This window comes from Petaurus breviceps, unplaced genomic scaffold, assembly GCF_028583685.1.
Source record: "Petaurus breviceps papuanus isolate PSGF00001 unplaced genomic scaffold, PetGlider_PUasm1.0 174, whole genome shotgun sequence".
NCBI lineage: Eukaryota > Metazoa > Chordata > Mammalia > Diprotodontia > Petauridae > Petaurus > Petaurus breviceps.
The window spans coordinates 3,203,813-3,212,380 of record NW_027185761.1 but is presented as its reverse complement, the minus strand read 5'-3'; the positions used below and the strand labels follow the sequence as shown (position 1 = coordinate 3,212,380).

Genomic DNA, 8,568 nt, shown 5'->3' with positions numbered 1-8,568 from the left:
ATCCACAAATAAAATTTATTAGATATTAGTGCCATGCTGTTGTTTGAAACTTTTAGTCTGAGAATGGGATTTTTACTGAGATGGAGCATACCCAGTATGGAAACTCTCATCACTTATACAAGATAAATGATAACTGATTTACAATTTAGAGTCTCCCTAATGAATGTAAGCTCTCTGAGGGCAGAGGATATCTCATTTTCGCCTTTTTATCTTCTGCACCAGTCCAGTGCTGGTACATAACAGACACTTAAGAAATGTTTATTGAGTGATCATTTAGAGAATTGTCTTGGCCATGGAGAATCAAATTTGTTCACATGGTTAATATGAATCAGAAGCAGGACTCTAAGGAACTCAGGCCTCCCTAACTCCAAGGCAGGCCCTCTATCCAAAACACAAAGCTGCCTCTGAGTTAACAAATACAAAGTTAAAAAAAAAAGTAAAAAATGGCTGACAGGTGCTTTGATTATTTTAGCAACAGAACTATCCAATGTCAGAGCCAGACAGAGTGAAGGAGTTAACAGGTCAATTCCAGGATCATAGGTCCAATGCCATATTCTGTTTGAAGGCTATTTTTTTTTTTCAACAAGAGGGTTTCTCCTCCTTCTCACTAACATATAAGCCCAAGGGTTTTTGCAGGAAGAAGGGCAAGTTTTCTTTCATCTCTCTCCCATAATATAGCTTGAGGGAAAAAATAGGGGTTTTGCAGAGTAAGAAAGTCGCTCTTAGGGGCTACAGTCTTCCGACATTATTCAGTAATGGTTTACAGGAAAGAATGCTAGATTTAGAGTCAAAGGACTTGAATTCAAATACTAATTCTAACCGTGAACTTCAAGTCACTTACCTTCTCTGAACTTGTTTCCTCATCTGTAAAATGAATGTTGGATTGGATAACCTCAATGGTCCCCTTCCAGTTTCAAATCTCTCATCCTAGGAAATTAAATGTCTTTAGAAAACTTGGAATACGCAAAGGAGTCTCTGTAGTTCCTTCCCCTTCCACTAGGTGGCTGTCTGGGGATACACTGGACCCAAAGTACCATGGAGTGGTAGACTGGGGGTGGGGAATGGGAGAGAGGTGTGTACCTCTCTGCTCTGCTGTCCCTCCTTAGAAGCTTTTCATAAAGGGAGTGTTTTTGGAGGACAGATAGTATGGCAAGAAAACAATAGGTATAGTTTTATGCCAGGGTGTTAAGACAGTGTAGCTTCTCAAAGTATGGCAGCTTAAGCTGGGAGAGGTTTGCTTTTCACCATCAGGACATACAAAGAAAGAGGGTGAGAGCTACTCCCACACCTTCATGTTAGGACTTCTGCAACCAGGCTTGGGCATTAGCAGATCCATGAAATGCCTTGCATTTGGACTGTACATTTTACTTCTAGGCATATATTACTAGCTTTGGAGCTGAATCACCTAGTCCAATCTTCTCTCTCTCTGTCTCTCTCATTTTACTTTCTTATTTTTTTAAATTAGCAAGCATTTTTTTTTCCTTCCTCTACAAAAAAGAAAACAAAGCCCTGGTTAAAAAAAAAAAAAGTATGTACAGTCAGACAAAGAAACTTCCTTCACTGGCCATGACTGAAATGTGGATTTCATTCCACATACTGGATCTATCACCTCACTGTCAGGAGATGGGTAGCATTCATCACTGGTCTCCTGAGCTCTTGCTGACCCTCGCATTTTGTGGATGAGGAAGTTAAGTGACTTATCCAAGGTGACAGAAGCAGTTCGGACTGAAGTTCATGCACTCTGATGTCAAGTCCAGCACCTCGCTGTTGTCTATCATATACCCTATTTTATCATGCGCATCAGCATCCTTCTTCAATGTCTTATCAAGGCTGGAAAGTGGCCAGTGCAGTGTAGTAGATCAAATGTTGGATTTGGGAGTCAAAAGAATCCTACCTCTAAGACTTTCTGGCTATATGAGTCTGAGGTGGATTCATCCCCTCTCTGAATCTCAGTTAGATAGGAAAAAGAATTTTTGCAGTTATCAATCTCACAGGGTTGTTGGAACAACTGAGATAATCTACTTAAAGCACTTTGTACAACCTGAAAGCACCACATATATGTGTGAGCCTTCCTTATTAAAGATTGTGCCAATAGAGGGCAACACGTGAAGCCATCTAAATTAGGAGGGGTTCAACATCAGGTTGGCTTTTTTTTAAGTCACTCAGTAGGATCATCTACTAAGGTATGTGTGTGTGCTCAAGGGTGGGGTGGATGTGCTGCAATCTATATTAGTGGAAGGACTAAATTATAGGTCCTTTAGGTCCTGATTAATCAATGAACAAATACTTCTAAAGCACCAACTATGTGCCAGGTGCTTCTAGGAACAAACAGAAAAGTGAGACAGTCACCACAATTTATTAAACACCTTACATACATCAGGCTTTGTGCTAAGTACTGGAGATACAAAGAGAAGCTAAAATTGTCCCTGTTCTTCAAGGAGCTCGTCTATCCTCAAGGTGCCTACGTTCTACGAACGCACACCTGGAAGGGAACTCCGGTCTGTGCAGGGATTGTGAATTGCACCTTAAGGCAAAAAAATTGTCAACTAATTCCCAGGAGCAACAGTAATATTGTTTTCTGCGGGGAGTAAAAGACGGCTGGCAGGAAGGCAGATGGCAAAATGCCTATATTGGCTAGATCTTTGTAGATGGTTGAATTTAGGGGACAGCCTTCTCATTTTATACTAACCACAAACTTAAGCAGTTGGTAGGGAAGATGTCTTCTCATTCTTCACATAAGGAAACCAAAGTGTATTGGCTTTAATTGTCTTGTCCAGGGTAGTATATTTAGCCAATGGAAGAACCAGGACTAGAACCTGGTTCTTAGAATTTTTAAGCTGGAAGGGGCCTTAGGGATCATGCAATCTAACCTCTTCATTTTTATAAAAGATATAAATGAGACTTGTTCAAGTTTTCATAGCTGTAAAGTGGTACAGCAGAGTTTAAAACTCAATTCTTGAGTATCCTGTGAAAATGCTTGAAAACCAGTTTGAATCTTTTCTTGACCATGAGTAATCTTTCAAACCTAGACTCTTCAGGACTCTCTATAGTGTGGCTCTTGCCATGTGACTTGGCCATGTTTAGGTTACTGGTTGGCAAACTTGAGCATTGTTCTAGAATTGAAGGATGGACAGCTAGAGACCCAGTATCAAACCTTAAGTTTTTGCAAAGCTTCTTGTCCTCCCATAGGTGTTAAATTTATAGCCATCAGTGCAGGAAGGGGCCTCAGAAGCCATCTAGTACAGTGGTGTCAAACTTAAATATAGACAGAAGGCCAAACTAACATTAACTATGTCCTATTATATTTTTATTTATTTTGTTAAATATTTCTGAATTATATTTTAATCTGGTTCTGACTCCATTCCCGAGTTTTGCAATAGTATTACACTTTTAATCTTGTCCACTTTGCCCCCTGCCCAGTTCCCCTACCCACCCACCCATTCTACAGATGAGGAAAAGGATGTTCAAAGAAGTAATCTGATTCTTCCAGTCACATAGCTAGTTAGTGCCAAAGCTAACATTTCAACTCAATCTCTGGTTTAGTCCATATGCTTAGTTTTATCAGGCAGTTAAGTGACACAGTGGATAGAGAGTTGGGCCTAGAGGCAGGAAGACCGGAGTTCAAATTTGGTCTCAGAACTTACTAGCTGTGGGACCCTGGGCAAGTCACTTAGCCCTGTTTGCCTCAGTTTTATCTGTAAAATGAGCTAGAGACAGAAATGATGAACCACTCCAGTATCTTTGCCAAGAACACCTCAAATGGGGTCACAAAGAACTGGACATGACTGAATAACAACCAGTTTTATCCCTTTGTTTTCAAGCTACAGACCTCAGTGTTGTTATGAGAGGGCTTTGCAAACCTGAATGCCTTCTACACATCTGAACTGTTCTCATCCAAGGGTCTCTTCCCATCACCATGATTCCCTCCCAATGCTTGCAACAGTGAGGGATGCACTGAACAGTACATTGAATCGTTAAGACAGAAGGGTTCAGGGATCTGGTTCCAAGCGCCTAGTTTCCCATCCAAGGGCATTTCTATTCATGTCAGAGCTATGTGTGTGTGGAAAGGAAGTTTGTTTTACCATCTGCCAGTGTTAAGGGAGTGTTAGTCTAGCTAACTTCCAACAGCAATGAGAGGAAACCAAAGGCAGTCTAAGTATATGCAAGCCAACAAATATGCAATTTAGCTTTACAGCCTGTCCCCAACTTGTGAACACTTAACTTAGAAAGAAGACAATTTATGCACAGCCAATACCAGAGTCAAGTCAATAGAGTCCAAGGAGAATGGAAGTCAGTCTCTCCCACCAATTTAAAACACCTTGGTGTGTTGTTGACCTAGAGAGGTACCTTTTCTTGTAGAGGTATAAACTCATAATATTATTGTAAGGGTGTGGCTGAAACCACTCCATTTTGGCTCTGGTGCCTTGTTTAGGTGAGAACACTTTCTGATCAATACAAATGGAACTGAGTGTGAACAGAGCCTGTTTGATGATACCTTTGTGTGAAAGGCTGGGCCATGCTCTATGCAATTTATATAAAAGAAAGAAACTATCTGGAACCTAGGTAAGGGATTCTGAGCATCTGTATTCCAGAGGCTGAATCAGGGAATAGTATTTTCAGTATTATCTTTGAAGAGAGAAAAGAGGACGGAGATGTGGTAGAGAATATGGAGGAGAGTCATTAGTGAGAGAAATACCCAGAAAAGGCCAGCTCTTTCCCCTGTCTATCCACAGACACTACAATATAATCTGCTGTTTCATTACCCAAACTTTCCCAGTAAACTGAATTTTGATTCCACCACAAAGAGACCTGAAGTTAACTAGAGATAGATATAAATATAAAGTTGGGCAGAGATCTCAACTTCCGACTAAGTGTCAGGAATTTTCCTAACTGGGGACTCAGAACAACTTTGACAACTTCAGAACTTTGTTTAAAAAAAAATCTAAAACACACTTCATAAAGTGGAAGGGGAAGGAACCAAGTGGACCTTAGGGTCCCACATTTAAAAAGGGCTGATTATTGTAATAGAGGCATTAAAATATTTTAAAACTGTCATGGTCCAAATGCAAATGGTCCACTTTTTATAAGTTTTCAATGCTCTGGTGATGGGGCTACAAAGAAAAAAAAAATGAGAAGTCTCCACCCATAAGTAATTTATGATTTGGAATCAGAAGACCATGATTACTTAGATCTGTGGCACAGGCCCTTTGGCCAGTCTGGTGAGCTCCCTTCTCAGAATGTTGTTGTTTTTAAATTCATAATTGAAGGAAATGCCACATTTTGGGGAATGATTAACAAAAATAAAGATGCCATTTTTTTTTCCATCCTAGTTCACGGACCTCCTGAAATCTATCCTATCTTAAGAACCCCTGATCTCTAGAGTTCCTTCCATCTTTAAAAGTTGTGTCCCTAAGATCCTAAGGAACTTATGCAAGGTGAGACGGGACTGTGAACTTTTTACAGACTTTTCTCACACCAGACATTGCCTCCCTTTTGCGTGCTGCTTAACTAACTAGAGCTATCAATCCCTCACTCAGGTACAATCTGGATTAAATTAGGCTTTTTATAGATTTACCTGGGATCCTAACCAGTGTATACAATCTTACTTCTATGGGAGGTTAGTTTCAATTAATCGATTTACAAAGTTTTGGAAAATAAATTTAACTGGGGACGACTCATCTTTTACCTCTGCTCACATGCTCCGGCCCTGCCTCTGCGGCTTGCAAGCAAGGGAACTGCTTCTCTCTCCAAATTTGGCTTCTTGGGATAAAAGAGATGGTAGAAAAACCTGGTTATTTTTTAACCTTTCTGTGCCTAATCTGTGACTCTTGCACATAGTATAGAGGGGGCTAGCTTCCTAGGCATGAAAAAAAGTGCCCAAACAAAGCCACCGGTGGAAAGGTGAAAAGGACCAAACTTCCCCTATGCCTTTTGGTCCCTCCTCATCTCCATCCAGACAGATCCCCGGGGCTCCAGACAGCACCGGTGGCTGCAGGGAACCCACTACGCTCTCTGGGAGCCTGGCTGCAACAGCAGCAGCAGCACAAGCAGCAGCGGCAGCGGCGGCGGCGGCAGCAGCAGGAGGAGGAGGTGGCGGAGAAGGAGTAGGGGAGGGAGGAGGGGAAGGAGGGACAGGGAGGAGGGGGCGGAGGAGAAGAAGGCGGGGCCGGCCGGGTTTAAAGCCCATTAAAGGGGGTGGGGGAAGTGAGGGAGCCCGGGAAGGGGGTGATAGATCTGGGGCTTGGAGAGTCAGCTGAGCCTCTTGCTGTGAGAGCCCCAGAACCGATCCTCGGAGGAGGAGGAGAATCGCAGGCGGCGGCAGCGGCAGCAGCAGCGGCAGCCGCCCTATCCCCAGGAGCTCCAGCGGCGGGAGGAGGAGAGAAAGAGAAAGAGGGAGAAGGAGAGAGGAGAGGGGGAGACTCCGGCGGCGGCGGCGATTGCGAAGGCGAAGCCGAAGCCGCAGAAGTTTTCTTGAAAATCCTTTTTGCGGCCGACTACGTGCACGGGCGTGCGAGTCTTCTGCGGACCAACTGGGCAACTACGGGAGTACCCAGTCCTGTCTAACCGCTCCGAAAGTGCCAGCCTCGCCCCCCTCCCCCTTTTCCCTCTTTCTCCTGCCTCGAATCGGTGCAGCTCGCCTTCAGACCCTCGAGCGAAAGCTCCGATCAGGGGGACCCCCGGAGCCAGCTGTAAGCAGGGAGGGGGCCCAGGGGCGACACCGACGAGGAAGAGGAGGGAGGCAGCAGCAAACAGCACCACCAGCAGCAGGTAGGCATGCAAGCTTGCATGTATGCATGCACGCCAGAGAGAGTGAGCTGGAGTTCCTAGCGGCTCCCCGCCGGTCAGGGTAGACCCGCCTTCCTCGACCTCACCCCACTCACGCAGCTTGCAGAAGTTTTTTTTGAGGGGGGTGAGGGAGAAGGTGGAGAAACCACGGAAGGCTGACCGTCTGGGAAGGTGATTACCAAGCTGCCCCGGGGCCCCGGGACCCGCCGTTCCTCTTCCTTGCTGGGTTGGGGTGCTAGTGTTGTCTGTGTGTGGAGGGGCGAAAGCAGAAAAGTTTTCTGCACCCCCTTCCGTCCCAGCCTGGCCCCGGGCCCGGCCCGGCCCGGAGCTAGCAGAAGCCGCCCGGGGAAAGGGGGCCGCCCCTTGCGCCTCCTGCTTGTCCGCGGAGCCAGCGCAGGCGTGGGGGGCGGGGAGAGGAGCGCGGAGGCGGCCCCCCCAAGCACGGGGTCGGGGGTGCTGCTGGGGCTGAAGGTGCTCCCCGTGCCGCGGGGGCCCGCAGGGTGGGGTGCCCGCCGCTCCTTGGTCCCCCCGGGGCCAAGATCGGGGCTAACTTGTCCCGCAGCCCCGCCTGGCCCGGCTGGGCAGAGAGTTGGCCGAGGCATGGCCCGCTCGCCTGCTAGCCTCCCGGCTGACTTTCCCAGCCCCGCCGCTCACTACTCCGCTCTTGACCCCTTGGGGGAAGTGTTGAGCCTGCTCGCATTCTTCTACGCGCTTGTCACAAGTGAGGCACCCCTCTTTTCCCCCAAGAGGAGGGGGGAAAGGAAGAAAAAAGCAGATGCTGGGGGGATCGCAGGGGTGGGTTTAGATATGCCAGCCTGGGAAGCCCTGGGAGCTATGGAGAAAGGAAGAGTGAGGGCGGGTGCCACTGGGGTGTGATTATCCTCTTCCCTCCCCTTCTCTTCCCGGAGAACTGGGATTCCGGTCCCTGGTCTACACTCCCCTGGAAAAGGGGGTCGTAAAGGGGGGAGGCGTCTTTGCATCTGTCGTATTGTCTTGACTGCTATTTAGTACCGTGTGCTTATGTGTGTTACATATGTGTATCTTGTATGTATGCGTGGGGGGAGGGGGAAGGGAAGGAGGTGACATTTTTTGCATCTGTATTTATTTTCCTGACACCTATGTATTCCGAACCGTGTGCGTGTGTATTACGCACATATATTTTTTTTGGGGGGGGGGTGATGGATGTGTGTGCGCGCGCGTGTGCTACTATATAATTGAGTTCTTGGAAGGAAGCTCAAAAAGTTGAGAACCCTCACTCCCCCCTCTCCCCTCCCCCTCCATCTTCCCAGGACAGCTTTTCAAGAAGTTTAATTGCACTTAGAGCCGGAGCAGGTAAGATACCAAGATGTGACTGGATTACTCTTAACTGCCAACAGTGAGAGCAGGATTAGAGTGTGACTGTTTTCGAGAAGGAAATTTCTGATGCAATTCACTGCCTTCGGTAATTGCATCTCCAAACCCCCCGCTTCTCTCTCTCTCTCTCGGCTCGGCTCGGTCTGCTGACGGCTGCTGGGCTCGCCGGCGAGTATGCAAATGGCAACTAGATTTTGAGAGGGAGGACTTTTTTTTTTTTTAACTTAAACTTTGAGGAGCCACAAGTGACTTTCACACTATCAAGATTGGTTAGAAATCTAAGAATGGTGAAGTTTAGCAATAAACAATGAGTACTTCCCCCTACGATGTATTTTTAAAGCTTTATTTTTATTACACACCCAGTTCCAAACCTTATGTAAGAGGTGCCAAACGATCCACTTCCCCCACCCCCAGCAAAAAAAAAAAAAT

The 8,568-nt window shown here is 46.2% G+C and overlaps 1 protein-coding gene and 1 long non-coding RNA gene across 4 annotated transcripts in view; one reads left to right on the top strand and one right to left on the bottom strand.

Moving 5' to 3' along the window:
- Positions 1–846: 846 nt before the first annotated feature.
- Positions 847–7,133, bottom strand: LOC138157930 (uncharacterized). Its single transcript, XR_011167506.1, has 3 exons — positions 6,966–7,133; positions 5,687–5,760; positions 847–927 (listed from the first exon to the last, which is right to left on the bottom strand). It is a non-coding gene; the product is annotated as an uncharacterized lncRNA (long non-coding RNA).
- The window catches only part of GRB10 (growth factor receptor bound protein 10), a 282,686-nt gene continuing 280,309 nt past the window's right edge, over positions 6,192–8,568 (top strand). For 2 of the 3 annotated variants that reach the window (XM_069083706.1, XM_069083708.1), the window contains exon 1: positions 6,192–6,768. The gene's annotated coding sequence lies outside the window, so the exon portion shown is untranslated. Of the gene's footprint in view, positions 6,769–6,856; positions 6,958–8,568 lie in introns of those variants that run through there. The other variant, XM_069083707.1, reaches the window with a different exon arrangement.